This window comes from Anser anser (assembly GCF_964211835.1).
Source record: "Anser anser genome assembly, chromosome: 2".
Taxonomy (NCBI): domain Eukaryota; kingdom Metazoa; phylum Chordata; class Aves; order Anseriformes; family Anatidae; genus Anser; species Anser anser.
Window position 1 is genome coordinate 40,770,232 of NC_139721.1, and position 24,258 is coordinate 40,794,489.

At 43.0% G+C, this 24,258-nt stretch overlaps 3 long non-coding RNA genes across 4 annotated transcripts; 1 reads left to right on the plus strand and 2 right to left on the minus strand.

Annotated features, from left to right (window-relative positions):
• Positions 1 to 12: 12 nt before the first annotated feature.
• Positions 13 to 13,872, minus strand: LOC310895007. Of its 2 annotated transcripts, XR_014580346.1 has the most exons (4): positions 12,623 to 13,872; positions 7,315 to 11,334; positions 4,539 to 7,049; positions 13 to 2,964 (listed from the first exon to the last, which is right to left on the minus strand). It is a non-coding gene; the product is annotated as an uncharacterized lncRNA (long non-coding RNA). The 2 variants fall into 2 exon arrangements; XR_014580347.1 differs by having other exon boundaries at positions 7,315 to 13,872.
• A 1,168-nt stretch (positions 13,873 to 15,040) lies between these two features.
• On the plus strand, positions 15,041 to 23,819 carry LOC310895009. The gene is made up of 2 exons (XR_014580349.1): positions 15,041 to 15,390; positions 23,283 to 23,819. It is a non-coding gene; the product is annotated as an uncharacterized lncRNA (long non-coding RNA).
• LOC310895008 lies at positions 16,759 to 19,999 on the minus strand. The gene is made up of 2 exons (XR_014580348.1): positions 19,212 to 19,999; positions 16,759 to 18,902 (listed from the first exon to the last, which is right to left on the minus strand). It is a non-coding gene; the product is annotated as an uncharacterized lncRNA (long non-coding RNA).
• Positions 23,820 to 24,258: the final 439 nt, after the last annotated feature.

The window sequence follows — 24,258 nt, forward strand, 5'->3', positions numbered from 1 at the left end:
CAATGCCTCATTTCTTATTATAACCCATGTTTGTAGAGAAAGTTATACTGGCCTATGTAAGAAGAATATTTTCAAATTTTATTCTAATAAATTTGCTTCTCTTGATAAAGACTTTGCTTCTCAAAGAAAAAGACTAAAAGGAAGAAATGTTACTTTCAACTATGAAGCAGCAGGTTAAAGCACTCTCTGGTGGATATTCTTCAGTTCCTATTCTTGTTTACAGTTTGAAGCCTAGGAAAATAATTTTTGCCACACTAAAGAGAAACGAAAAGAACACCAACAAAAAATATTCTTTATTGTAGTTGCATTGTGATTATTTGTAGTGTACCCTATCTTACTTTATGATTGTGACCTGCATGATGATTTTTTTGGTGATGAATTAACAACACTTTGCAGAATAATGCACAGATCCCTCTGTTGACTCAACCTGCACTTGACCTGTCACTTGGATTAACACAACACATACTCAGTAGATTAAATTAGGGAAATCTGGCATCTTTCCTGTAGATGGTAGTCTGCTTAATGCACAGCCTCTTACATTTTATTACACTGACATTTTCTGGCCATTAAACCTAAATTCACCCTTTTTTATTTCAACTTGTTAATTCAAATGCCCATGAATGAGCGATAATAATACAGCACACAGAAAAAGTGTTTGCCTTGAGATAATCTAATCCTGAAAATTAAGAAAAAGCTGCTTCTTTTGTGTCTTTGCTGATCTTAAATATTTTATTCACCTGCCATTAGCTTTTTTTATACACAGGAATCCTTCCTATTTTTTTTCCCTGCTTGTTTCATGGCTGTGAGCAGAAAAATCGCTCATTAGTGAATTGAAACATGTCCAACACTGCTAGCCACTTTGAGAACTGGTTGGAATGAGTGAGATTGTGCTTGTGGTGCGGCACTTGTGAGTATTCTGATGGGGACTGAAAATGGCCTATGTGTATTCTGTAGAAAGTCCAGATTGCCTTTCTTTAGAGATGACAGATCAAATGAAAGGTCTTCTTGGTTCTCATGGATATCATCTTATTCACAGAGCCAAGAAAAGCAGCTGAACTGATGAGTTCTTCACAGCTCATTCATGTAGGCAATAATAAGGGTGAGCTGGCAAACAAGCAGTTCCAGGAGCCCTTTACTTCCAATGATTTGTGGCTATTTGCAGATACTTTTATTGGTCCAAAGAGTCTGCCCACACTATTAAAGAGTGGGTTTCATTTATGTTTAATTCAGCACTGTGATCACTAATATAATTACCTGAAAGAACAGATCTGAGCTAATTCAAGAGCAGGTTTGTGGTCATTTCAAATTAGAAAGATTACACTGCAGAGAGATTGTTGTTTGGGTGGATTTTTTTTTTTCTTTCTGCCTTGAACTATGGGCATTATGCCTAGTCTCAGCAGCCTGACTGGGCATCCAGCCTGCATCTTGCCCGTCCAGTGTCACATGAAATGTTAGTTCAGAGGCAACGTGCTGTTCCTGGAGGTGGCTTCCAGAGTGGGCCGCTCTAGAAGTATAGCTTTCCCTTTCCAAGATCAGCCATTTTTCATGGAAAATTTCCTCACAGAGAGGCACTGGACCACGATTAGCAATTCTGCTGTGCAAGAGCAGCGCGGTGTTTAAGCCGCCCTTGGACAGCTGCAGTAGCAGCAGGAAGGCAGGCAGCCCTTCCCTGGTCACAGCCACACAGCAGTATGAAGGATCCCTGCATGGCACAGCTTTTCGTTTCTTCTGGGGCAGCAGAGGCAACATATGTGGGCACTGAGCTAATGAGGCCAGCTGGTAGCATTGATGGAAACGTTTGGTACTGACTGAAGTCATCAACCCCCTCCCCTTGTTCCCCAGGGTTTGTGAGAAGGAGCTCCTCTCTGGGACAGAAGACAGTCATCACCAGTGTCACTGAGCATCAAGAAGGTTGCCTTGGCTATAAGAAACCTGAAAACACCTGACTTTTACTGGTGTATTACCAGTCAGCCTGGCCTTGGGGAGGTGACACCTGTCACCCACAAAGTTCTCAGTCTGCACCCTTTTTGGCCACAGAGGGCATGTTGGAAAGCTGTGCTACCTGTGGTGGCAACATGATAGGGTGATTTCTTCATTCTTCGTCTCCTGACCTGGCAAATTTTCCATCTGCAGGAATGATGAAATGAGCCATCATGGGTCATTGCAGATACTGTGCTGCTGTCAGCTCGGCCTGGCTGGTTTGCCAAAGCATATGACACTCACGTCTTCCATATCTCCTGCCCATCTGATGGTGTGTAGCCATGCAAAGTACAAACCTGCTGCTGAACCCTTTTAGATAATGGAGTTGCCAAATCACTGTAACACTGAATGAGCCCACTTACCCCTTCTTGCATTTGGCAGTCACCTAGCTCTTGCCACAACCTGTTGTGTTACCCCCAGGCTTCCGAGTGGCCCTGCTGTGTCTAAGAGGAAGCTGGAGGGTTACTGAACTGCCCTTCCAAGCCAGGCTCCAGCCTGTATGCTGCTTCCTTCACAGAAACTCAAAAGAGAGCTACTAGAGCAGATGGTGGCAGGGTAGGGGTGTAACAAGTGGAAGTACCACCAGTCCCTCCTCCAGCTGCAGCTTGTTCCTTTCCTGTGAAAACTGGGAGGGTCACACTGTCAGGGACAACCTGACTAGTTGTTTTTCTGCTGAGTGGTCGACAGCTGTGTGCTGTAACTTGAAATCATGCATGTGTTGGACATGAACAGTAAATCAGCTTTTCTCTGATTTTCCTGTTCCCAGTTGCTGATTCCCCCTGAAGCCCTTTGTATCCCATTCTTGAAGCCAGGCCCGCTGACTTTGAAATCCCAGCTGTGCTGTCCCATCCACTGCAGCTTTCCCCCAGGCTTTGAAATGTTTGAGATTTCAGCCCTTAATATCTCTGATGCCATCCAGCCCTGCTATGAAAAGCCCCCAGATAAAGCTCTCAGCTGGAAACAAATCAAGAATACAGGAAGTCACTGAAAAACAAGTGCAAAAGAAAACCAGATCTTGAACAAAACTGGACATGACAGCTGTTTCCAAACATAATTTGAACTGCAGGTGTGGAAGATGGGCACTGCCTGAGTTCTTGTCCAGGATCGAGTTGTAGCAAGAATCTCATACACTGTCCGTAGCAGGCAATGCCTGCTTTTTTGGGAATTGTTCCTTAGCAGCTGCCAAGCCTTGAGTAGCTGCTTATCTGGTGTGGAGGTGTTGAGGAGAGGATATGAAGGGGGCAGGAAGACTAAGTCTGAGGTAGAAAGATCTTCTGAGGGAGGAGGAAGTACTGATGTTCCTTATGGCTATTACTGACCTCCTCTTGAGTCTATGGCAGCACGTGTGATCTCAACAGCAGCTGTGTTTGTCACCTGGCCCCACACTTTGAACATCCTAGGGTACTTTATTTAGTCCAGGACAGAGTCTGTTCTTTCTCATCATCACAGCCACATCTTTCTTGCAGGTGGTTGTGATGATGTGCAGTGTCCTGGCTAACATGCATGCCATGTACTTGTTCTGGTTTCTGCCACAAGTCATTAGGATTGGTTTAGCAAGAGAACCAAAGCAATCCTTGTTCTTTCCTTAGCTAGACAGGTTGATAACATTTCCAAAGGCTGTTTGAAGGCCTAAGACCAGCAACTTCTGCCCTGCCTGGATCAGTTCAGCTGCTGGTAGCTTCCATGTACAGATTCTTTGGATAGGATGCTCCTAACCCATGAAGGGCTGTGCATCAGAGTCAGTAAAGGATGGAAAACCACCTACACAGAGCTTAGATTTGGGGGAAAGGAGACCTCCTGGGTTGAAGGAAGGCATATACATTTCTGAAGGATGTAAGGCATGATCTACAGCCTTTGAGCCAGAAGTTACTGTGGACTTGCAACAGGGTGGAGGGTAGCAAAGGCAAATTTCTCCACTGGTGAAACCTTTTTTATACAAAGGTTTAACACTTAATAATACAGAAAATGGCTCTTTCCAAGTGAGGGGACTGCTATGGATAAGTCAGCAACACTGGGACACACTGGGATCACAGATCTGGAAAGCTTCCAGGAGTGTGAAATGCTGTTTGACTTGACACAAAGTATGGTGGTCAGAGGAACACTACGGGCAGTAAGGGGGAGGTACCACATGGCTTAGGGACATGCAAGAGTTAGGGAGCAGCATTGTTCAGATACTAGACAGTCTGTCAGAAAAGCACTTGGGACGAGAATGAATTACTAAAAAATGCAAGATAATCCAGGGGAAAAAAAATTAAATAAGTGTTCTTGGAGCATTTGGGAATAGGTGTTGCTTTTAGCTGCTAAGGATATTTTATTTCTCCTTGGCTGCCTTTTCCATGTGGGTAGGTTGTTGTGCTCAGACCCCTCCTCTGCCTTAAGGGGAGTGACTTCAACTGTAACAAATGGGAACCTTAGTTTCTTTGTCACAGAGTCCTCTATTTTCTCTGAAAGTACATGTATATACCCGTTCAGGATATGTTACAACACTCTAATGATAGCAACTGTCAGCACCATCTCACCTCTCCTTTCCTTTCCACTGTTCTTAATTTCCTACTCACCTCTCAGAACTTTTCAGAGATTTGTCTTCTGCTCTTAACTTTTCCAGGTCCCTCTGATGTCCCCACTGAATCACCTGCAGAAAATGGTGACCCGCGTCTTGATATGCATTGCCCACAAACAGCTGCAGCATGATGTAGCGTAAGGGGCAGGACTGGGATGGACAGTTTGTGAAGAACACCAGCTATTTTTATGTCTTGAATAGATTTACAGCTTGACTTTAGTTAGCTTGGCTCTGAGTCAGTGACAGTGCTGCATCGGCAGACTTGTGTGAATGCTAAGGCAAGGGTTAAGGAAAAAATCTGATGAAGAGATTTGTTGCAAGGCAGCAATCTAGGATAAGATCTATGACAAAGAAGCCTGACTACAGTAAGTGTTCACAGATGCATCAAAGATGGCCGATGCATGTAAGATTGTAAGCTTGCTGATGATATCTAAGAACTATTATCTTTAAATAGGGTGAGCAGTGTGGAGGTAAGAGGGCACTGGGGCAGACCCTTGGGATGGGTCTAGCTCTGTGAGAGCCACTGAACTTGTGCTATGGCAAAGCCAGATTAAAATCTGTTGATACAAATTTAACCCTTCAGAACTTTCTACTCAAGATATCAGGTCAGCTCATTGTATTAGAGGGTCACTAAAATTTTGGTCCAGAAGTCTTTAAAATTACATTTACTTTGCATTGAACCACTGCCTTAGAAGCAAGGGTGCCAGTAGAAATACAGCTCAAAATGCCAAAAGCAACTTAAGACTGAGATGTGGGGTTGTTAGGCTAGTCTTGTAGATGGCATGCATATTAAGAGTTGTTGGTTTGCCTAAATTAATTTTTACTTGTATGAAGTAAAAGGCCCATTTAGCATATGTGCCTTTTTGCCTGCATGGGCTACACAGTAACAGAATATATATATATAACAGCTTCTATGAACAAAGAAAACAGTTTACAACTAATTCCTACAGCTAGGAACCTAGTTCTAGAAACTACAACAACAATTCAGTTCCACACCTGTGCACACACTCTTGTCACCAAGCCAGCCTTCTTGCACACAAAGGTTTAAATTTATTAGCTCATACTCAGAAGCAAGTCAAGTTTGCTCACAAAAAGAAACAGACCTGCACCGTGTAGTCCCTCAACACATAAAAATGCATACTTTACATTAGGCATGCAAATTGCCTAATAATAAGCACGGCTAATTTGCTATTTGTATCAGCGTTTCTTCAGGTACAGCTGTGAGGGTGCTTGTGAATTGTGCAATCTCAGAGATAAAAGGAATGAACCCATCTATAACGTTTTTTAACCAGAATATGTAATACACATTCGATTCTAATCTAATTTGAATCTACTACCTAAACATCTGTACAGACACTTTTTCCTGCCTTATAATTTTTGCTACATAATGCTGGTAAAAGTAGATAGAAAAAATAATATTTAGGGCATGAATATCTGTTGAATGTTCAGCACATGTTTTCCAAGTCTTTTATCCCCACAGGAAGGCAACTGACTAGGGAGATACAAGGATAGTGGAGGGTATCAGAACCATTGTGTATCTGGTAAAGGACTCCCAGCACCTTGGATATCCTCTCCAAAATTGTTCTGCTGAATTCCATCTCGTTGAGTCTCTTAAATGGGCTCAGGTGGGACACAGCTGACCAGAGAGAATGACTCTGTATCTTCTACTACTACTCTGTTTGACTTCTGGTTTTCTCTTCAGTTCAGAATTTAGACTTAAGAGTATATAGTGCTGAGAATATTTTAGCTCTTTCTACAAATTGTCTAATGCTTTTTATTAATAACATTATTATTTCAGTATAAGTCACAGGTTTTGATAACAGTTAACATTTTTTTCAGGTGATTAAGCAGGCTAATTAGCCATAAAAAAAGATGACAAAAGTGAAAAAAAGGTCACTCAGCAGAGATAGGTAGGTGTTTCATAATCTGCAAATACAGCTGAAAATGTAAAATATCTACTTGACCAAGTAATATCCTGAATGAGAAAAAAATGCAAGAGAATCCTTAAAAACATACACTGGGTTAGATTTGTAGACAGTTACACAAATGTTTTCCTGAAAAAAAGCAAACGTGCCTTTTTAAGAATTAATAATACTCAAGGTGGTAGTTGTAGTTCCATTGCTCAGTGACATTACTCAAAATGTCGCTCTGCTTCGCCATCATCTTTGCACAGATGTAGTGCGTTGTCAAGGACTGACATTAACAGGCCTCCAAAGTAGCTTTGTGCCCCAGTGTGTCAAGTCAATGTCTGCTAAAGTATGGCGATGGGGTCATTGAGCAACAGCCACTTGATCTGTCAATCTCATGATCAGAGGTACAGATCACAGCAGTCCCAAAGCAGTAGAAGAAATCTCTTCCTACTAGAGAGAGCTACAGCCCTGACAACCATTTCAAGCAAAATCTTCCAAATGACACCCATGCCACCAGGCTGGAGAGTACCTTCTGGAAGACCAGGATGCTTCAAAACAAATGGGAAAGTGGTCGCACAGCAAGCTCATGGCCATGCCTGCTGCAATTAAGAAAATCAAGGAATCAGAGAAAAGGCATCACTATCTGTCACCCCCACATTTATGTCTCAGAGTTGTCTTACTTAGATATCTGTGTTTGTAAAAGATTAAGTCTAATGCAAAAAAAGCCAACATCACTCACTTTTACGTGACTATCTTATGTGATTAACCTCCCATTTCATGCTGTCCATAATTTATGCACACTACTGAAAAATTAATTACTTTTTTAGTGAGCCACTTTTGAAAGAAATGCATGTCAATACTAACCTTTAAAGGGAAGCAGTGGAACAACAGGTCTCTAAGATAAAAGCATTTTGGGCCAAATTCTTGAGATGCTCTAGTAACATAGTTACTACAGGTCACAGTGGGAATTACATGGCCAGTTTCCTCCTGCTATTTTTTTTTTTTTTTTGCCTTCCCATCCTCCACTTTCTTTTGCATACATTGTTCTAATTGCTCTGGGCTCTCCTTTTTGCAGGTTTTCCTCCATATCCTCTTTTGTCTCGTAGCTTTTCTCCTACCCTATTATCTTTCACCTCTTCCTCACCAGGGATCAATTTGCAAATTGGAGCAGGTTCAGCAGAGTGCCGTGAAGATGATTAGGGAACTGGACTGCTTGACATATGAAGAGAAGCTGAGACTTGTGTTCATAATGGAGAGGAGATGACTTGGTGGAGGTCTAATTATAGCTTTCAACTATGTGAAGATGTGTTATAGAGAAGAATGTGCCAGATTCTTGGAGGTGCAAAGCGAAATGACAAAAGGCAATGGCCAAATTACAGCAATAAAAATTCCAGCTGGGTCTGGGGAAAAATAATTTCATCGTGAGAGTGGTTAAACCCAGAATAAGTGGATAGGGAGACTGTAGGATCTCTGTCCTTGGAGAAACTCAAAACTACCAGACAGAGCCTACAGCAACTTGATCTTAGTTAGCCCTGATTTGAGTTGGAGTCTAACCCAAATTATTCTGTGTTTCCGTCCAATTCTTTTTGGTCTGCTAATCTCTGTTTTCTTAACGCTTCCTCAAATAAGTTTCCCTTTAACTCACCCACCCTCCTGCCCTACCTGGTCTTCCTTCAGCTACACTGGCCCCAAAGTGAGACCATGCTTTTGATTCATGTGCACCCTTCCCTCCTCACAATTTTTGAACCTGCTCTCCCAGTATTCATTTGCCTTTGAACTGGAAGAAGTTCCTTTAGCTCTCAGACAGCACACCTGCAGAGCAGGTAGCAGCTGGAAGAAATTTGTTGAATAAGAAAACTGGTGAGACTGTCACAGCCAGCTTGCTGTGTACAAGGCTGAGCCCCCCCATCCAGACTGCAGTATCCAGTGTTTGCACAGGACAGCACAATGTGCAGTTATTTCAATGCTTAATGTTTAAAAGCTGGATTTAGAAACACAGTTCTTGACATCCATTTTAGTATCATAACATGAATATCAAAATCCTGGTTAAAAAAAAAAAGTAAAATGTAACAAAGTTGTTAAGACACATTTGTTCTCATCCAATTATGCCACTATGGCAAAGTGTACAAGAAAAACAAAACAACAAAAAAAAACCACTCTTTTAATGGCATAGGTTTAACATTTCCCGCTACAGCAAAATTTCTGTGCTCCATTTAAAGGCTGAATGACATTTAAAACTCAAAGTAGCAAATATTTGACAACTGCATGGTAGATGTGTTCAGCATTAGATTATTTCTTAAAAAGTGAGTTATAAATAGCAATTTTGGCAAGAGTCTGGCTTGGACTGACAACAATGATATTAACTTGCTATTATGGCACACAGGGCAAAGCTATGGCTATGTGCTAGTTGTAAGAATGCAGTGAAACCTAGCAATCTGGTGCTTCCTGAAAGAGTTAGCCCAGAATAAATACTAGTGAAAATGATAAAAATATTAAATGATAGCACTTAGAAATGTTGTTGGCAGGTAAAATCTTCGACAACTAAGTAGCCCATTTACTTTTGTCCTCCTCATCTATGCAGTGGAGAATATGAATGAGGGTAAGCAGGAAACAATAGGGGCTACTTCTTTAAGAAGAAAAGCACCAAAAATCTCCATGAAGGAGTCCCTACTGCTCAAATAAACTTTCAGGCTGAACGAGACAGCCAGAGGAAAGATACACTCAGTGGTGTAGAGGACTTCTCTGCTAAGCTGCCGCTTCCAGGCCCTGCTGCAAGACCGCTTTGATGGCGTGCTCCGGAAGGCTGCTGGCAAGGAGCTCCCAAGACTTTGTGGATCCTCAGATGGGCAGTGTGCGAAAGCGATGAGATCTGGGGGCAAAACTGCAGCCCTGCTAGGGGAGACGTTTCTGATACAGATAGCTCCAGCCAGGTCCTCAGGACGGCTTCCCTGGCTCTCACACTCGTGAGGGGGAGTGTACCTACAACGATGTACTGCGGCAGGACATGAAGAAAACAAAAGGCACAGCCAGATGTTTGTGAGGCACAGAAATGTCTCTTGGACAGTCTGATGGCTGCCAATCAGCTGGCTGTGCTGTTGAACGGAAGACTACGCAGGCTGTTTGGATGGGAGGGGTGTTGGACCCGGCTTCAGCTCCAAGGCAGCCAGGAAGCACCTGCACAGGACGGCCACAATGTTCACCTCCTCCTGCCAGCAGCTGTCTGGAGGTTTCCGAGGCTGAACGCACCAGCCAGGATCAAACTGCTGTGCAGAGGAGTCCTGCAGCATCTGCAGAGCCCGCAACCACAAGCCGGGTCAGGCACAGGCCGTGGCTGCTGGGAGGTGACACCACATCGCCTCCATGGGCACCGCAGCTCCGGCCTGCCTCACTGAGGCTGCCGGCCCCGGGACACCGGGACGAAGCCTAGCCATGGAAGGGCAGCTTCTTTAGTCTCTTTGTTGTTCTCCTGCTTAGCCTGTGAACAATGATGAGAACCAGGAGGATATAGGAGTTTAAGGAAGGGGACAGTGGTGACCGCCATACCAGTTCTCTGGCGGTGGTGCCTTTCTGCTAGACTGAAATAGGCTAAGTATGGATATGATGGCTTAGAATTATGCACTTTCATGCAAAAACAGCATGCAACATCTGAATGCATTTCTGTGTGTGCTTCTGTATACCATTTGTGAGTGTTATGCTTCCTGATATTAGCTAGTATGTGGGTTCCAATGAAACAGGTTTTACAGAAAAAAAATATGATGGTAGATGTAAAAACTAACAGCAGCATAACACAAACTCTTTCCCCTCCAGCTTCACTATTTGTTTGTGTATGTGTCAATTTATAAAAAACTTTTCAACTCAATACTCAGGAAAGACACCTATTTTTTGCAAACTGGCTCAACTGCATCAGTCATCAAAGGTAAAGGAAACAAGTACAACCCTAAACTGGTTTATTAAATATGCTCTGATGTCCAAAGAGAAGTAAAGGATTGCAGTGCCTACACCAGACAAAGTGATGAGAACATGACAGAAAAATGATACTGCTGTCACTAACAACAAGCATTGAAAGCAGCTTAGTAAGTAAACTGAAGTGAGTTCCCAGCCATTACAGAAATAAAAATACCATCTGGAACAAAGCAACACTTTCTTTCCTGTGACATTTTTCATAGCATATTTTACTAAGCCAACTAAATCAAAGGTTTTAGAGAACAATTGTGTAAGAACAATTACGAGAGGAAGGTAAGTTTCAGGTAATGTTTGAAGAAAAGCAGGGAAAAACAAGTTATTCAGGAAAGCTATCCCAATTAAAGGAGATAAAAAGAAAAGGCTCTACAATAGTACTGTAGAACAATGGAGGCTGCAGAACCCGGAGCCAGATGAAAGAGCTCAAGGGCTGCTGAGGGCCATGAAGAAATGTATACTAACCTTTACCTTTTAGTCAAGACTAGAAAATAGCATTTCAAGTAGTTCCTGGAATTAAAAGGTTAAAGTTTTTTCACCCACATCAGCACTACTTACTGTAATAAGGCTTTGAGGTTTGGAGCTGGGGCTTTTTGCGGATAAATAAACATATACACATGTAAATCCAGAGACAGTGCCAACTCTATTGACTTCTCAGTCTACACTCGGGGCAAGAATCCAGAGGTGGAAAGCACATAGCGAGTGGGAGGTATTTTGTTGACAAAAATGGTTGTGAAATAGATAGCACTGTGAGAGGAAAGGAGAACCAGTGATTGAAAAGTGGAAAAAAAAAAAAAAGTTTGCCAATATAAAGAACAAAATGCCTGCTGCCAACGTACCTGTGACCAGATCAGGAACAGGCTCAAAGAATGAGGGAGTGGAAGAAGTCCATATGAAAGGTATGTAAACCAAAGGGAACTCCTCACCCTGGAGAAAATGTTGATGTAAACAGAAAATGAAAACAAAGAAAAAGTCACATCTTGCTCTGCATACTGAGGTTGCGTATGTATGGGAGACAGAGGAAGAAGAGTGCCAGAATTTAATATATGTAATAGTAATAGTTAGATGCTGACTTTCTATCATCTCACCATCAGGTCATGAGATGCGAGACTTATTGACAGAGTTGATTCCTGGTCATTACTAATGGGATTTATCATGATCACAACTAGATATCACTGTGCCACGTCCTATGTGAACACAGAGAGGCATTTCCTGATACTAAGTGAAGACATTATATAGTAAGTGGCAACACAGTCCTCCATATCCCAGTGATACATGACCATTTCAGATTCATCAGCTAATTGCTTTTAAATGCCACGGGTCTGCTAAGTCTTGAAAAAGGATTTCAAGGAGGAAGATGAATTTCAGAAGATCCCAGTTATTTCAGGTGTGAAGTCATGCCTCCAAAATTCTTGCAGGAATTATTACTGAAATTTAGGCTTTATTCATTTGTGATCTCTCCACTAATTCCCTTTCATTTGATTTGTAGTCATAAAGCTATCTGTTTAGTTTTGTTTAGTTTCTGTTGATTACACATGTATACACAAACACATAAACACAAACTGTCTCAGGCTCACTCCAAGATTACTGACTAGATGTTTATCTACCTGATACCAGATATATTTTCCAAGGCCTCTGGGTATGAACAGATTGACATCTGATAGATTGAAATTCAAAGCTCTGTTTGTACTTGCCGATAGAATGGAATGGGCAAAACATTTTTTTTCCTGCCAATGCTTTAGCTTTTCCTTCTTTCTCTGTTACTCTTAAATATACTGACTGCATAACCAGAATTGTTATGTTTTATGACTTATTGTTTTCTTTTGCTGGGAGCAGAATTTGACTTCAGTTATTCCATTCTTACTGGTATTCTGGTCAGCTGCATCCTGTTATCAGTATCTAAAAGAAAGACCAGAAATCTCCTAGAAATTCTTCTAGTGCCATGCAAGAGCTAAACAAATGGCTGGGGGGAGGTTAGTCTCTGAACAGCAGGTGAGAGAAAGGACTGCTGCTGGTACAGACCCTTCAGTTCATTTCCTGGAAAGCTCCAGTGAAGGCTCATCCCTCTGATGTTGGTAATTCCTGAAGCTTCTTCAGGAGACAAAAGGATCAGAGAAATAACATCAGCTTCTCTAACCTCCCTCAGGAGGCTTTGCCCTTGAATTCCCTGTTCCTTGCCAGGAGGAGAACACAACCCGTATTTGTACCTCAGTACCTAGGTGGGTAGTTGCCCCAGGAGTTCCCCATCAGACGTGGGAGAGGATCCAAGTGCAGAGGAGAGTATAACAGCCCGGAGAGGACTGCACTGCCATTTTCTTCCCTACTTCACTATTTATGTCGTAGGATTAAAAAAAAAAAAAAAATGAACACAAAGAAGTTAAAGAAACTGCACAACGGTTACAGGATGTCCTGTTGCATTTATCTAGCTATGCAGGCGAATGACTCACCCAAAATATTTGATGATCGGAAACTATTATGTTTTTCTTTCTTTTTCACATTTCTTCCTGAAAATATCAAGCATTCAAACTCTGAAACATGGTTAATGGCAGACATCTTAAAGCTATATGGATACAAAAAAAGAGTAAGGCAACTGACTGTGCTTTGAATGCTTATCATAGTTCAGAAAAGTGTCATGAAAAAAAATTACGTCCACCTCTGAAAGCATATTACCTGGCAGCAAACAGTATTTTCCGGATCACTGAGAAAAGTCCTGCCCAGATTATATTCCTTGATGTGGATTATAAACTGAATTTATTATCCTGATTTTTTATTTTTTTTATTTTTCTTAATAAAGAACTGTCCGTAAATGGTTAGTCATGCCAGCCACAATTCACAGTAGTGAATGCCAGCATTATCACACTGGTGTTAACTACTGTAAAGTGTTGCCCAGCCTGCACTGTGTGGAAGCCCCTGCAAGCCCCCCACCTCGCAGTAGCCAGGTTGCAGATCATTAGCATGTGGACCATGCACAGATGCAGGAACACTTTGCACCAGATTTCTCCTTTTGCCACATCTCTTCTGGACCATGGGAGAGGGGAAGCCCGTGGGAGCCTGGGAGAGGGGAAAAACTGAACCCCAGTTCCTGCTCCCAGGGCAATAAAAAGTAAATAGAGAGCAGTAATAAAGCCTGGTTGTGTAGGGCCGTGTATGTACTGTGCTAAGAAGCAAACTCTGTCCAAAATAGTCTGTAGTCCCAAACAGGTGAGAAAAGTAAATATGGTTATCTTCATTTCATACAGAAATGGATGAGGAACTATTACATTGACCTTCCCCAAATCCTGCAGGAGGTCTGTGAGCATGGGGCCTGTTTCTGTTTAGTACCAGTGTAATAGCCTGATCACTCAGAATTTAAGGAAGAAAAAGAACACAGGAGCCTGTTATTGAAGGCACAGAGAAAACAAGGCATGTGTAAATTGTGAGAATATCCAATGCACACTGTTGTAGGCTGATTATCAGCATACACCTTTGGACCTGCAAATGAACAAAAAAAAATCATGAAGGTGGCTGACTGAGGGTGAGAGCAGAGACTGTTACAGAATATTTCACTATGAACCAATTTTTTGTCTGTTCGTGTATAAGAAGCATCAAAGAACCATTAGGCATATTAACCTAGGAGGAGTGAATAAAGGGTTGGAATGACTGTGGGATGATTTTATTTACCTTCAGGACTTAGGACTTTCTTGCATCATGCTTTCTCAGCAACCACAAAGCTAGAAATTTACAAGAGATTTTTAAAGTTTGTTAAGGAAGTCAAGATTATTATGTGGTTCCTTGATTATCATCAGCTGGAGAATTAAGAAAACATCAGATCCCATGACATTCGTGAGACTGTGAGATTTGATAGGGCTGACTCTAAGCACACAGAATTATCTTGACATGCTAATGCTTATTTTTGGTACTGAGTGTTCAGCTGTTTGTGGGTAATTTTTTTCCTTCTCTCTTTTGGTTAGAAGAAATTCTTAAGTGTTATGCAGTAGGGAAACTGATAGGAAATGGTCATTCCTGTCCTAGGGAAAAGGCTGCAAGAAGGTGGGAGGCAGAAGGACAATTTACGCAGCTCAATAGCTTGGCCAGACACCCAGTTCTGTTTTGTCTTTCAGCTCAGTGCTTTGGACCCCATTGCCATTTACACAGAAATCCACTGGCTTCCGCAGAGCAAGGCATAACTAATGGCTGTATGAGAATATCATACATAAGACTTACAAAGCCCATGCTTTAGAAAGCCCTTGTATGGGCCTTTTCCAAAATAATAGCTCCCTCAGGCTCAAATACCTCATACCCAAATAAAGATTTTGTTTAATTCATAAAGAAGTTGATTTGTCTGCTAGATTGTTTCCCATGGATCAGCCTGTCCACAAACACAAAACACACAGGCATCCAGCTGGGTGTTACTGCTGCCAATTTCAAGACAATAAATGGTTCAGTACAGTGCAAAATTCAAAAGTTTTATTCCACAGAGCAACGAAAGCAGTAGACATTGCCTACTGGTTCACTGCCAGAGTAAATATTACCTACTGTACATGTTTCCATTCACAGCTTTCATCAGGTCAAAGTACAATCACAGGCATGATCAAGCTTTATACTGCTTTAAAAGAGTATACAAGAATGATTGAAAAACATTTTAATTACCTTTTCAAACACGTTACTCATTGCATCTTAATGAGCTGCAATCTCCCTCAAGAGTGTATAGTGGGCTGGCACCGTTCTCCTGAAGGGGAGGAATTTATCTGGGATGAAGCCTTCCTTGGAAGAGTGAGACGGCATCTGCGGCATTTCTGGCACACTGAGACAGGTGTCCCGAGCATGTAAAACACAAGTGGAAGTGTCCAAGTTTGGCACAACTGCAAGGCAGGCCCTGGCAGCAGCCAAGCCAGGAGCAGAGATTTGAGCTGCTGCCTTTATTACTTGGCTGTGTGCTCTGCCAGTACCGCTGGCTGCCACAGGATGGACGGTGTGCTGGCTGCGTGCAGTAGGTGGGCACCGGTAAGTCAGATCTGTGAAACGTCCCTCATTATCAGTGGAGGCACTTGCTACAAATAGACCTGCTAGAAATCAAATATGTTTTCTAGAAATGGGAGCACGTGTATATTTTTCCCTTAAAAATAAGACCAGTGTGTTTCTAACGTTGGCACGTTTAACAAAAAAGTCAGTTTGGCTCTTTCTGTACCTGTAGTAGAACTGTGTACCTGTTCACAGCAAGATGTCCTGCGTGCAAATGCTCCAGTACAGCCATTTCATCTCTCCTCAAGCTGGCTGTTAGATGGAGAATGTGTTTGCTATTGAGCAATTGGAGCTATTGCATGGATAGACAATGCCATACCAGCTGTGAGAAAAATACAAGCTTTATAATGTGCCTGCGAGGTTAAGTGACTCGGGTGATGGCAAACCCAAGGTGTGAAGTGAGCTACAAGACAGATGACTTGTCGTGATGAATATCTGCCAGCAATTCTGTTGCTTTTGTACAGCAAGAAATCCAGCTGGGCTCTACCAACAGAAGAGCAGCAAAGCACTGGGCAGCAAGGTGAACAGGCTTTAGCTTCCGAACGATGTGCACGTGTAGCCCAGTGAGGAGGACAACAGTTTACCTAACTGACTAGACCTGACTGTAGCACACTTTCTGGGCTCTAGGTATCTCCCCGTCATTAAAAAATCAGATTTTGATTCAGTATGAGAAAATTGTTTCCCATCCAGGAGATGGACCATAAAATACCTAAGCACTCTCCTAACAAGGCTTAAAAAAATTAGTTCATTCACTCCTATCAGATAACCCAGTCTCTTTTCCTCGGTTTAATGCATGTCCTTGTGGACCATCTCCCAGGGTATCTTCTGGTCTGGATTTTATTTTTTTTAATTCTTTGGTTTGTTCTTCCTTCAAAATGTCTGTTTTCAGCTTTCTTCAGTGAAATACCCTAAGCTTTTCAGGAAAACATTTTTTTTTCTACTTTAATAGCATACCTTAAGCTGTAGTTACATCCAGCAGTGCCACGCTATTGAATCATCCCCTCTCTTTGTTGGTATTGACTTGCTCTCATGCATTGCTTCTTTTTAGCACAGACTCAGACATTTCTTAAGGCAGTTTTTAAAAGCAAGATTTTTTTCTCTGCTCTAACCACATCCTACCAGCTTGTTTTCAGCTAGATGGTCACTCGCTGCATTTTCAGGCTGCTCCACGTGGTAGCCTGGCAGTTATCTGCAGTGTCCCCTCCTGGGGCAACAGAAGGCATGCACAAGTGGTAGGAAATGCCACAGTGGCCCATGAGAGGCTGATACGGAAGCTGTTCATCAGAGCCAGTGAGAGAAAATATGCTCCACAGCAACATGACAAGACATGGGAATTGCTTAGGAATCGCATTTTTATTTCAGTTATTAAAAAAAAAAAAAAAAGAAAAAAAGAGGCATTCCTTTCCAAGACATATCATTTGGTGGGAGAGAAACTGTAAAGGAATGACAGGAATGAGTCACAGAAAAGACAACGGTAGGAAGAATACTCTCTGGGACATCAAGAGTTAAAACTAGGATATATAATATAATCTATTTATAGAAAAGAGCTAAGAGCTTTGTGTATGTGGTAACCAGCCCCAGCTCTTGGAGCAATTGAGGTGGCAGAATCAAACTCAGAATGCTAATTACTGTAACTAAAGAATGAGCATACTTATTATCTGATATAAAGCAATTTTAGAAACACCCACAGTTTTAAAATAATAGTAATAACAGTAATTGAAAACATGAACTGACAAGTCACTAACAACCCCTTATAGCACAGCAGAGTGGAGGAGCTCGTATCCTTACAGAGTGCCCTTCTATCAGTCCAGACCCCTGACAAATACACACGCCAGATAAGGTCTAAGGAGCTCCTGCACAGGTGTTAACATATGCCACAGACCAACACCCAAATCACGGCGCTTCTCTGGGGTCCTTTTATTACTGGGGTAAGGCGAAACTCAAAAGCCGTATCAGTTGCTGGCTTCCAAAACACACACCCGTTTGTCCAAACAGGTTTGTCCTTGGGTGTAAATTGAATCAGCTGTTCTGAGCTTCCTTTTTTTCACTAGGAGCTGAGGAGGAGGTGGGGAGTCAAGCAGGTAAGAGGAAGAGGCTTTTTCTCTTCCTCATTTCCAAGAGGTATGGGCTGGTGTATTCCTGCTGTGTCAGGTGGCAATACCCTATTGCCAGCCTCTCTCTTAATGTATCTTGAAAATGAGCATCCAGGGATCTGGGGATCTTTGAGGGATCAAACACAGGGACTTTTGAGCCACAAGTATTTGGTGAGCACCCTCTCCCCAGAGAGCAGCAGCTCATCCTCACCTGCCTGAGTCCTGAATCAAAGCAGATGAGGCAAGGTAGGAGGACCGTGTTGCTATCTGTTTCCTCAGCCTGTCTTGAAAGGGGAAAAGACAAGAAGTTTTGCAAAGAATCAAGAAACAGTCAAATACAGGTTGGATGCAGGAAAGAAAAAATAAAAATAAAAATAAAAAAAGAAAAGAGAGATTTCTTTTCTTCCAGATATTCTGGTCTTTATTTCATGGAATTCAATCCTAGAATATTTTTTGTTTCTACTAGCATAGTGCAACCAAGAAAAGAGCTACATAGAAATGCCCTCTCCCCAGCCCACACTGGCATTCAGCAGCGCTAGGACACCTTATCCCTATGGCTGCCCATGGCGAGTGGCAAGCAAAGGAAGAGAGAAGTAGGAACATATTTGCACTCCTCATGCTTTCTGATTTTGGCCTTTCAATCTAATATCATGTACAGGGTGATCCAGTATATAATTAGCCCCAGTGCTAATGAGCATCAGGACCAGTATGAACTCAGTTTTGTCTTCCTACATCCCTTCTGTATGCCCTACACCAACAGCAGCTCAGCCACACCGAGGCTTGCAGTTTCCTCTAGATTTGTGCAACCGTAGATGAGACCAGTCTGAACCCTCGTCCTGATTTTTCAGCTACACAGAGGAGGCTCAGGAATTTGGTTCTGACTTCATCAGCGTTTTCCCGTGAGCTTGCACCAGGACTGTGATTTGCAGATTCCCATCTGTGGACAGGCTCAGCCCGCTTACCTCCATGCACAATGCGGTTACGCTTTGCTCTCTCCTTGTGTCTTTCCGGATGTCTGCCATCTGGCAGACCCGGCTCACATTTACAGTACTCTCCGCAGAGGGCAATGGGTTTCATTGCCACCAGCCACACAAACACACACATTGTGCGGGTCTGGCTGTGCGCCTGGCTTCTCCCAGCTATGGCATAGCCCACCCATTCTGTACATCTCAACCCGGATGCATAATCAGCTTAACATACTATCATAATTCATTCCTATTTCAAAACAATCTTGCCCTACTTGCTACCACTTCATTAATTTCTTTGGCTGCATTGCATAATTTCTTTTCTGAGTTACACCCAGCAGCTCCGGTTCTGTATCACAGCTCCTGAGATGTGTTGTCCCGAGCACCCACAGGCGTGAGGATGGCCAGCATCCGTGGAGTTGGTGGCTCACAAGGTCTGGAAAGATGGGAAGGAGGTGGAGGTGGGGTGTAAGATAACCTATATAGATAACTCTGGTGTTTACATGGCAGCATATGATATTTTAGGAAAGCCCACAGCAAATATATAATTAACAGAATAATATTTATTATTAAATTAATCTCTCACCCAGCGCCTGTAAGGACTATGCATGTCTGTGGCTCTCACACGAGGTGATATATAGTTTTATTCCATAGACAATGCCATGGAAGGGAAAGAATTGCAATTACCAGCCCTAAAGGCTCAGCGCAGGAAAATCCCCATGTGCCTGATCCACGGAAATCTCACCTGCAGCTGGTGGGTCCTGTGAAAGTGGTTCCCCACCTGGGACTGCTGCTCCACAGAGGCTGAAATATTGCAGGCTGCCAGCCAGCCTGACATCACTCAACGCAAACTGAAATGAATTTTAAGTGAAAGCAAAGCGAGCTTCTGCTGGTATGCAAAGTAGGAGTGTTCAGTTGCTGTCTGTAGAGACAGACGTGTGTAGAAATAATAATAATAGGAGGAATCACAGATGTCTAGCAGAGCTTTTTTTTCCTTTTCTTTTCTTTTCTTTTCTTTTCTTTTCTTTTCTTTTCTTTTCTTTTCTTTTCTTTTCTTTTCTTTTCTTTTCTTTTCTTTTCTTTTCTTTCCTTTCCTTTCCTTTCCTTTCCTTTCCTTTCCTTTCCTTTCCTTTCCTTTCCTTTCCTTTCCTTTCCTTTCCTTTCCTTTCCTTTCCTTTCCTTTCCTTTCCTTTCCTTTCCTTTCCTTTCCTTTCCTTTCCTTTCCTTTCCTTTCCTTTCCTTTCCTTTCCGTTTCCTTTCCTTTTCCTTTCCTTTTCCTTTCCTTTTCCTTTCCTTTCCTTTCCTTTTCCTTTCCTTTCCTTTCCTTTCCTTTCCTTTCCTTTCCTTTCCTTTCCTTTCCTTTCCTTTCCTTTCCTTTCCTTTCCTTTCCTTTCCTTTCCTTTCCTTTCCTTTCCTTTCCTTTCCTTTCCTTTCCTTTCCTTTCCTTTCCTTTCCTTTCCTTTCCTTTCCTTTCCTTTCCTTTCCTTTCCTTTCCTTTCCTTTCCTTTCCTTTCCTTTCCTTTCCTTTCCGTTTCCTTTTCCTTTTCCTTTCCTTTTCCTTTCCTTTCCTTTCCTTTTCCTTTCCTTTTCCTTTCCTTTCCTTTCCTTTTCCTTTCCTTTCCTTTCCTTTCCTTTCCTTTCCTTTCCTTTCCTTTCCTTTCCTTTCCTTTCCTTTCCTTTCCTTTCCTTTCCTTTCCTTTCCTTTCCTTTCCTTTCCTTTCCTTTCCTTTCCTTTCCTTTCCTTTCCTTTCCTTTCCTTTCCTTTCCTTTCCTTTCCTTTCCTTTCCTTTCCTTTCCTTTCCTTTCCTTTCCTTTCCTTTCCTTTCCTTTCCTTTCCTTTCCTTTCCTTTCCTTTCCTTTCCTTTCCTTTCCTTTCCTTTCCTTTCCTTTCCTTTCCTTTCCTTTCCTTTCCTTTCCTTTCCTTTCCTTTCCTTTCCTTTCCTTTCCTTTCCTTTTCTCTTTTCTCTTTTCTCTTTTCTCTTTTCTCTTTTCTCTTTTCTCTTTTGCCTTGCCTTGCCTTGCCTTGCCTTGCCTTGCCTTGCCTTGCCTTGCCTTGCCTTGCCTTCCCTTCCCTTCCCTTCCCTTCCCTTCCCTTCCCTTCCCTTCCCTTCCCTTCCCTTCCCTTCCCTTCCCTTCCCTTCCCTTCCCTTCCCTTCCCTTCCCTTCCCTTCCCTTCCCTTCCCTTCCCTTCCCTTCCCTTCCCTTCCCTTCCCTTCCCTTCCCTTCCCTTCCCTTCCCTTCCCTTCCCTTCCCTTCCCTTCCCTTCCCTTCCCTTCCCTTCCCTTCCCTTCCCTTCCCTTCCCTTCCCTTCCCTTCCCTTCCCTTCCCTTCCCTTCCCTTCCCTTCCCTTCCCTTCCCTTCCCTTCCCTTCCCTTCCCTTCCCTTCCCTTCCCTTCCCTTCCCTTCCCTTCCCTTCCCTTCCCTTCCCTTCCCTTCCCTTCCCTTCCCTTCCCTTCCCTTTTTTTCTGGCTCAGGTTGGTCCTTCAGTTCTTCCAGCTGGATCAGGATGCTGAGCTGGGGTTCAGTCCCTTGGGTACCCGTTCTCCCTGGGTATCTCTAAACTGGTGGTTCAATTTGGATCAAGAACACTTTTTTTTTTTTTTTTTTAATGAATTTAATGGCTCAACTCTTATTGTGGCTCACATTGCAGCATAGTCTTGGAGTGTGCAAGCTGGGCTCCTGCCACGTGAATCCTAACCAGAAGATCCCTTCAACCACTGATGTGCACTCATCCCACAGGGCCAGATCAGAGCTACCCCATGGCAAAATCCCAGCAACGTGTGCTGCATGGGAGCACTGACTGTGTTCCTCTGTAGCTCCCTTCCTATGGTGCTGCACGGCTTGCCGATGTAGACATAGCTGCAGTAACCTCCCCTGCAAGGCTGGATGCTGATTTTGGGACTGGAGTCTGGGTCGCCCTTGTTGGAAAGCTACATGACAGAAAGTTAGGAATTTCTCTTTGGCTCCAAGGAAGGGATCTGGGTCTCTCTCCATCCATGGTACCAAGTAAATATTCAACTAAAATAATGAAGGGTCAGCAAGAAGTCATGAATTACAACCAAAAAATCCAAAATTTTTTACTGTCTGCTCCTACATATATTGTTTACTCACAGCTCTTTGTGTTAACCCATGATAGTCTTATCAAACACATTTTATAGTACAAACAACAAATTGCAGCATTCCTATTTTCTCTTACGACCAGAAAACTAACAGTTACCACACCTCAGCAGCTACATGTCTCCACTTCAGGCCACTGACTCATTTTGATCTGTTTTTAGTGAAAAACTAACCAGGAAAGGTGAGCGCAGGTGCTAGCCTGGATAGACAGGGGCCGACTGCCAGTTGCACGGCCTCTTTGCCCCAGCTTTTTTTCAGAGAACCATTTGGCACTTGAAGCATTACAGATGCTGTGAAGAGGGTACCTGGCATCACCACCCTGCCCATTCGGGTCAGGTTGCCCAGTTATTCTTTACCCCCATCACACGACAGCTGGCTCCCAGGCCTACCAACTGAAGCATCTGTGGTATTTTTCTCTAAAATGCAGTTTTCCTGGTGTGCTGCTGTGCTTCCGAGTCCTGCTGTGGCCAGCACGGAGCAGCTATTGTATTCATGACCTCTGAGATAAGCTGTGGAAAATGATACTGCTGGTCATGATCCTAGCTTCACCACTTGGCGTGGAGTCTCACAAACATGACTTGACACCTGTCACCAGGGTCATCTGATTGCTCCTCTACTGTAAATGAAAAAAAACCTTCCCTGTGTTGACCAAAAGGCAGTATAAAGCTCATACTGCAGAAGAAGAGGGGAAAGAAACTGGCAGCGTTTGCTTGATACAACCTGGACTTTAGCAGGAATTTGATCTTTTATTAATATTGCTTTATCTAAGTTATTCTTGTACGGATGACCTCATCTGTGCCCACCACGGTCCTGCTGTGCAAGGCTGTAGCTCCTTCAGCATCAGCAGATCCGTGAAGTCCTCCTGGCTACTACCGGTCACCCCATCAAACACCTGCAGGAGGCTGGGCACGACTTTCTGCTTTTCCCTTCTCTCTTAAGACTTTCTGCAAGGCCAGGTACCTAATAGCTGTAATCTATAGATCATGGCTCCTCTTGTTCCTCGCATAAGCTGGGTCCTTTCTTGCTGCCAAGCTGCGGTCTGTCACTCCTTGGAATTTCCTTTCCAGGCATTTTTCCCAGGTCCCTAATCCCCACCACCAACCATGTCTGTCCACAAGCTCTGCTGAAATGAACCAAAAAATCACGTTCATTTCTGTTATGGTTCATAGCTATCAAACAGCTGCTTGTCACTTGTTCCTGCTCTGGGCGCAGTTGAGATCATGAATCTTCTAGGGTTTTCTGAGCCCTGAGCCTCCTGTGCTGGCATAGCTACTTTTTATTTTATTTATTTATTTATTTATTTTTAGCTAACTGGACAGTGTTGATGTTGTCAAATCAGCCAAATTGGATTTCTTCTTGGCAGACCTTGATGCTGTAGCCACTGCACCTAACTGTATTTCTACTTACAAATAGATTAAATGATTTCTCCTCTTTGAATTTTTATACGAACTAATTTAGGATTAGGTGATTGTTCTTATTAACAGAGGAAATAAACGTACAAGAGGTCAGACTGTTTCTTTCTTTAATTTATTTATAATACATGCACAAAGTTCTTTAAATAAAGCTGATAAATCCAAGCAGCAGCAGAGACAAACAACAAAACAGTTAAATTTTGGACATTTTTATCTGCTTTCTGAACTACTATAATGCATCCAGGTCTTAGTTTTTCTGTCTTTTTTTTTTTTTTTTTTTTCCCCAGACAATGCTCTTTACAAGCTGCAGCGAAAACCGAAAGACTGCCAGTAAAGTCGCAAAACTTGGCAGCAAGAAGCAAAACTGGGCACAAAGAGTTTCTCTTGCAGCAGCTACAATCCAGGAACTGTGGCATTCAGCTCTGCAGCCTGAGCACAGCTCCTGCGGACCTGCAATCCGCCCTGCTTTCAGCACCCTTAGCACTCAGCTTGCTCCTGAGCCACCAGGAACACTTGCATGGAGCAATTTTTGAAAGTGTTCATAAAGACCCTGAACAGTAATTTCTCTACTAGGTGAAGAATCTCCACGAGACTCACTGTTGTTGAGAGACGGGGGCTTCTCGGTGTCAAAACCCAGCACTAAAACAGTTCCCCCAGTGAGGTTTCACCCGCAGCTGGAGCCCCGGGTTGCCCACACAGCCTCTTCCTGGGGAACTCCAGCTTCCACCTGGGGACAGCTGGTTTCTAGAAGCACAGATCTGAGCGTTTGTCTGCTGGGAACACCCAAACATACAGAAAAAAAAAAAAAAAAAAAAAAAAAGAAAGAGGATAAGCTACTGTGCAACCTGCATCCCCCGGAGGGCACCAGCACCTGTGTGTCACCTGTGGTTCCCCCGAGCATCCCTCTGGGACCACTGGCTGGGCCCTTCTGCAGGGCTGTAGGGCAAGGCTGTGTGTGCTTACCTTCCCTAGGCAGGCTTTCAGACTAAGTTCGTGTACACCAGCAGAGCAGAGCGTACAATCTGCTCCCGTTTGACATAATCATAGGCTGTCCCCGTGCCTGGAACAATTTAATGAGTACCTTAGGACCTGTTTTGCTGTCAGATCACAATACCGCCTTTCACAAAGGCTCCTGCCACTGTTACCATCGCTGTGTATGACACTGTGAAGAGCCCCCTGAGCTCTCGATAGCGGTGCTGTGATATGATAAATGTATTTATTCAAACTGCATCAATTTGCAGTAGCCGTGCAGAGAAATATCAT